The 7090-nt window shown below is 40.7% G+C and overlaps 1 long non-coding RNA gene across 1 annotated transcript; it reads right to left on the bottom strand.

The window, feature by feature from the left end:
- Positions 1 to 781: 781 nt before the first annotated feature.
- LOC136568544 (uncharacterized) lies at positions 782 to 5099 on the bottom strand. Its single transcript, XR_010785245.1, has 2 exons — positions 4966 to 5099; positions 782 to 1950 (listed from the first exon to the last, which is right to left on the bottom strand). It is a non-coding gene; the product is annotated as an uncharacterized lncRNA (long non-coding RNA).
- Positions 5100 to 7090: the final 1991 nt, after the last annotated feature.

Raw genomic sequence — 7090 nt, 5'->3', positions numbered from 1 at the left:
ATTGTTTCCAAATAACTAAATCTGCAGGAGAGAAAGGCATTCTTACAAATACTGGCCCTTCCACTCCTACACCTTGTCGCAAGGGGGCAATTACAGTCCATTTTTGTCTGTTTATGTCTTTTCTATCCACAACTGGTGCAAGCTTTCTGGCTTTCCCCATAAATAGAAAAACAAATCAATATACGGAACCTCATCCCATTTTCCTTCTTGTTTACAAAACGACATTAACTGCGAACTAGTGTTATATTGCAGAGTACCGTATTTTGGCCATTTTTTGCCATTCTCCAAGGCATATCCTGGCCACCATGAATTACAATAATCAATCAACTTAGCTTTACGTAATTCTTCCCCAAAATTACCCTGTTTCCAATGTGCTAATAAGCACCCCAAGGGAGAAGTTTGCGGGATAGAGGTGTTGCCGCCCAAAATCCCTTTCAGTTTCTCCATTCCAAATATACCACAAATTACTGAACCCACAACGCTTTCGCGATTGTCTTATGGAACGGCACCTAGGCTTGTACCAGCAGGAATTCCTTTAGCCCAACCAAGCGTAGCTTTCGCTGCGTCTTATTGGCAGGCACCCAAACCAAAGTAAAAAGCACCTTACTTTTCTCCCGGGGACGTTGCAAACGGCAGAAGCGGTCGCGGCCGATCGAGCTCCCCAAGAAATCCCTTGGTGCCGGCTGGAGCGTGGTCGAGTCGCAAAACTCGCTTCAGCAGCACCCACAGGGTCCCATCTGGGTCGCCAAAATGTTAGCGTTCAAAAACACATAATCACATAAGCGATTATATGTGGTGCTTTTTATTAAGAGCTCTGGGAATCGGGGTAGTTTCCACCCAAATCTGATTCCAACTATACATTCGAGGTGAACGTGTTTTATACTCTATCGTTATATAACTTTCATGTTAATTATTAAACTTATATTGTTCTATTGTATACACAGATTTCAGCTAAACATAGCTTCTCATGGTTCCCCCCTTAAATTTCTAACATAGTTTCTCATGATTCTTCTTATGATTATACAATAATTATATTTAGTTACTAAACAATCACCACATCTAACAATTATATCATTTATCATACTGCTTACGCAGGTGCAGTGATCTGAGAAAACACAAAGCCTAACATTTTCAAAGTCTATCTTTAGCATTTTCCAGGGCTCCACTATCAGGATGGCAGGCCAAACTCTATCTCCACAAATGAAAAACATTCCCTGTGGTAATTGAAAAGAGATATTATTAAATGCAGATTGAACTAAAGAAGTATGATTACACAAAAAGGTCTTATTTTTATATGTAGCATAATAAGGAGAAACATCTATGACTTAAGCTTGATTTTTCCCTGGATAATTAAATTTGGCACAAAAGGGCATTTTTACAGAACTAAGGATCTCCAATTCTTGAGGTTCAAAAGATGACTTGGGATGGTGAGTAACCCACCAATCCCACACATCTACTGGGGACCAAAGATCCCATGTGGATGACCCTGCAAATGTACCTTGCATGGGTTCATCAACTTCTTTTGGGATTGGCCAAGCATCCACTGGCACACCAACCAAACAGGTGAAAAATGTTTTTTCCAGGGTTGTGTTGGACAGACCTGATACATTAGCTAAAGTCACCCAAACATTTATTCTAGGTTGGCTAATTGGCAAATCTGTACTACTAAAAGCAAGTAAAGTAAAAAGGCAAAAGCATACTTGATTGAGCCCCATATTTCCCTTAAGCTATTATCTAACAAAAATTCTATAACACTACTGATTCCCACATTTAAAAAGGAACCCAAAGTTCACAGTCTTCTGTGGGTGAAGCAAACAACATCAGGTGCAAGTTGGAATCCCTGAGTAATTCATGTCTGTGTCCCCACTTCTTTGGTTGTGGAGCGATCAGCGTTTTCTTGCACTAGATAGGATTTCACATCTCCTCCTGGAGTCCACTTGAATTCTGTACCTGTTGAAATACAAACAAATTCTTTTCCCCACGTTATTAGAGGAAATGGACCTTCAATTTGCCCTTGTGCTGTTGGAAAAATGTCTGAGAATTGACGGATCGGGTTCTGTAAAAGGACTGTTCGAAAATTATAAACTTACAAATCTTTACTCAATCTCATTTGTGGTGTTACCTGTGTCAACCCTCCCTTTTGTTGATCTAAAATATGTTTTAAAGAGCGATGTGTTCTTCCAACAATTGCTTGACCTGTGGGAGAGTATGGAATACCAAAAGTATGCTGAACACCTCAATCCATTAAAAATTCAGTCAATTTCTTGGCTGTGTATTCAGGGCTATTATCTGTTTTTATCTCTCGAGGCACCCCTAATGAAGCAAATGCTTGCAGAAAATGCTGACATACATGACTGGCTGTTTCCCCCGTATGTAGGGAGGTATAGACTGCACCTGAAAAAGTGTCCACTGACACATGGATGTTTTTAGGTTTCCCAAACGATGAGTATTTGGTGCTGTTTGCCATAATTCCAGGCTTTGCAATCCTTGAGGATTGACCACTCCTGTCAAAACAGGAGGTTGCACAAGCTGACAACTAGGGCAAGCACTTATAATTGCCTTTACCTGATCTCCAGAAAGATGGAATGTTCGCATAAGTGCTTATACATTTTGATGAAAAAAAGGCATGACTTAGTTTTACTTGTTCAAGGATGTTGGGCAGAGTACTAGCAACAGCCACTGTCAGTTCATCAGCTCTTGCATTACGTTCTGCTAGAAATTCTGGAAATCAGCTGTAGCAATTGGGAATTATTCAAATGTTATACACAATCAATAACACATGTGGAATTAGATAATTATTAAACACTATAACACTGAACTATCATCCCAGAATCTGCAACAGCTGATAAACTTCAAACCAGTGGAAGGTTGGATAATCATGTCCGGATAATGATTGTCCAAGCTCACTTTAAAAGTAGATTCAGCTGTCATATATAGAGGATCAAATTACCAAGCCAAAGCAACTTGAATATTATTTTGATGCAGAAAATATCTGGGTTTGTTGGCATCAAGCATCCCATTTAGATAGAACCAGGACCTGGCCACAGCCCAAGCTCTACCTGGAGGGGCTTACCTGAAATATTTTTAAAAAATAAGTCTTCTCATAATAGCAATTATAAGATGTTAGCAGAGAATAAAAAGAAGGATCCTGAAAACAATACGTGTCTTATAAGTGATCACATAAGATGGTAAAACAGATGAAATCTAGCTGAAATAAAAATACTCTATAAATCATTCTTATTCTAAAAAATCAATAAATTCACATTATGCAATATATCAACAGTAAGTGTTTAAGAAAGTTAAGACAACATCTTATAAACATTCATGTATCAAAAAGACAAAGCAAAAGCTTTAAACAATTTGATACCTATGACAATCACTATCTTTTGATGTTACCTCTGGAAAACAAAAACAGCAGAGACTGTAATGAAGAATAGAACTTTTGATGAAATTGATGACATAATGAACTGCATTTTCTTCCATTCACAAACAGGTGTATCAATGTTTCATCTCAGCTGTTTTGATCAGAGCTGTCTTATCTCTCTAAAAACTTAACTACATATCTTAGAGTTTAAATAAATAGCTTTTAACAAAACTTAAAATGCTTTATATTAAACAACACAAACTTAGAATAAATGAGCTCTAATAACAAAGAATAATAATACTAACAGAATATCAAAATGGTAAAATATAACTTAAGAGTACTTAAACATAGTGAAATTTTACTTAATCTTATGAATACTTAACTTATCAAAGGTCATTATCTAGAAATGTTTTAACTTATTTCTATATTATTGACACAAAAGGTATTAAAAATCTAAGCAACCTATATTTAAAAGAAAACTATTTTGCTAAAGAAAATATAAATGAGATTTGATTTATGGATAACAATCTTTTTCTTGCTCTGATTATAATCTGAGCTGTCCCAGGCTTTGTTGCTGTGGTTTGGTGTTGGTCCTGGTGATTTGGTGTTGGTCCTACAAGAACAGTAAAGTTGAGAGCTCTTTTGCACTAAGAGGCCCCACTCAGAAAGAAGTGCTGGCCTTAGCCTGCTGCAATCCAGAGGAGCCCTTTGAGGTATTAAAAATCTCAGAGAAGTAATATCACAGTTCCCTCTCAACAACTCAAAAGCAAAAAAGCTCATTATTAGTCAATTGTGGTCTGTCACATCCTATATATTCTATTGATTCCAATACCTCCCTGCACCTCTCCCAGTGGTACTTCCCTCAGGGGGTACAATCCTGATGCTTGGCTTGGCTCCCATCCTCTGATCTGCTTTCCTCTCGTTGTGCTACTCTGTTTGTGGTATTTTGGCTAGGCCCATCAGGGGGTAGGGGAGGTAAGTGGTCTAACGGGTCCCATTCTTTATGTTCTGTTACCTTAAACACGTTCACCTTCGAGGGTGCGGTTTCCCCTTCCCAGCAAGCAGCGTAGTCACTCTCTTCCTAACTGAATGGCTTCTTAGTTCTTACATGCATGTTTAATGCCCGGCATATCCATCTCTTGTCTGATCCATATCTCGGCCAGTATACATGATCGCCCCTGATTTCCCTTCTGGTCCATTCTACCGTGCATTACTGAATCATTTTAAGCTTGTTCTTATCTCTGACGTTGGGGTTATATTTCCACCCGGTTAGTTTCCTACCAAGTGGGCTATCTGGGGGTATGCCCATTGGTACCTCCTCAGTCTCTGCTTCTTCCTTTGGGGATTTGCTACTCACCCATTAGCCCATCCTGACCAGCAGATCACAGGTTTTCCCCCACAGAGCCCGCCTTTCCAACCACAGGCCCTCCCAACAGAGCCTGCCTCCCCCAATCAGCCAACTACACACTCTCCCAGCAAGGCCCACCTCCCTAAGAAAGGAGAGGGAAAGGAGGAGAAGAAAGAAACCAGGAAAGGAGGAAGGAGGAGAGAGAAGAAAGAAAGAAAAGGAGAAAAAAGAAAAAAGGTAAAAAACCCTCTACCTTTCTTCCGAAAAACACCTACAATCCAAGGGGCTTCCCTCCCACGATCGCACTCTGCTCAGCTCAGCTTTGGTGGCTCTGCCCGCCCCGATTCGACTCAGTGGCCGCGGGTCCGCCCCCTGGCCCGCTGCGACTCAGCTCCATGGCCAGCCCGCCCCGACCCCCTTTGTCTCGGGGGTGCGTGAGCCGCCGTAACATGTGTAGTGTTACATCTACTCCTGGGCGACCCCTCAACCCCTCAGCGGTCACCCTGCTCCCCAGCCCGGTCTCGTCTGGCTCTGCAAATTATAGCACTGTCTGCACCCAGAAGCCGCTCCCACTCCGAGTCCCAACAAATCCTTCAATCTCATGCATCCCGCCGGCCACGGTGTCTCCGTCACGGGCCCCCAACCCCCCCCGCCTTTCTCACCCACACATCCCGCCCTGCTTCCAACCGTCCATTATCCTGAAGCTTCAACTGACCAGGACGGATCCGTATATATTACTGATGTGAAGCTCACGTTCATATATCGGAATTACGGAAATATGGTCTGGCCACAAAACAGTTATGAGGATGGTACTCAGCCCCCTTCCCCTTTTTTCTTTATCCAGTCTCCTGGTGTCTTCGGGCATTCAACCTGCAACAGCCGGTAGTCCTGGGAGAGTCCCATAGATTCTGCCAAATATGTGGCAGGGGGCACCTCTTTCGAAAACTCCTAGTACCACCAGGGCGAGGTGTAAATCCCGGACAAGAGCCCCATTGTGAGAAAGGATACTCAGTTTTAAAAAATTTAGAAGGTTTATTAAAACCTTATCAAAAATACAACAGAACACTGAATAGAGAAAATATTACAGCATTGGATGCAAAGGATTTTTCCCACCATGTGCTTGTCCACACAATGGAGGTTTTGCCTTTTAACCCTTTAGCCCCTCCCCAAGTTCTGTCCATCGACTCCTTCGTCACTGTCCAGTGGTAGAGTTTACTTCCTTAAACCTTCATTGGAGGTCATATGTTGCCATAGTAACAAGCCAAGCCTCCCAAATGTCTCAAACCCAGGCCACCTCCCCCCCCCCCCCCCCCCCCCCCCGATAACAAAACAAGGTGGGGTAAAACATAACTGTAAGTCTATAAAACTTCTCCTAATGTATATACATGATATTTGCCTTTTAATTGTGAGAGTCAACCATCACATTACTCATCTATCACAACAATAAAGTTGGATTCTTTTGACCGTCTCACTTACTCCCCATCTCTCTCTTCATTGCCGATGTATATATATGCTGCACAGGGCATTGGCCACAAAAGCTAACAGGTTATACTATATTAAAGCAATGAAAAGTGATTACAAATTGTACTATATGAAAAATGTCATGATTAATAACAATTTGCAAAAACTAATACATAATAGCGAAACCCAATGACTACATAGTTTTTTATAACAAGTTTAAACCTTTATTCTCGCGCACATGCACAAGAACAACTACAGAAAACAACAGCCAGCATTTTGCCACACATGATGCTGCAGAGTGTGGATGAGGAGAGTTTTCAGTTAATGTGAAAAGTGCATGTTACATGATTGGTCTTTGCAGATATTAAAAGGAATACTATATGTGTTATGTTGTATTAATTAGTAGTACTGTATTTTTTAAGTAGTGTGGTAAATATAGTTTTAGGTTATAACATAATGTTAAAATAGAAACTATGCGATGTAAGATCTTTTTTTATCTGGCTCAAGAAAGGGATGAGATTGAGACAAATAGTGGATTTGTCTTTACAAGCAAGCTGTGGGTCTGCTGGTAGATAAAACTAGCACTGATAGATAAAAGAAACAATGGGAAGGATTCCACTGATTGATGAATGGAAAAAGATATTTCCCTTTACAAATAAACTTTAGGTTTGCTGATAAATGAAATTAGACATTGAAAGATGAAAGAAACAATGGGGAAGAAAAACCCCTAAATTCTGTAAGAATTAAAAATTAAAAGGGAGGGTTATACATTAGAGGGAAATCTTCGGTATCAGGCGTATCAGGAAGTCTGTACCTCTCAAGTACCTCAGCCAATGGGGGGAGAGAGAAGGGAAATGCAGCCAGGAAATTAGGATAAAAAGGGAGGCTGCATCCTCCAAAAATTTGAGAGACCCCAG

Source organism: Molothrus aeneus, chromosome W, assembly GCF_037042795.1.
Source record: "Molothrus aeneus isolate 106 chromosome W, BPBGC_Maene_1.0, whole genome shotgun sequence".
NCBI lineage: Eukaryota > Metazoa > Chordata > Aves > Passeriformes > Icteridae > Molothrus > Molothrus aeneus.
This window is presented reverse-complemented; position numbering and strand designations above follow the sequence as displayed.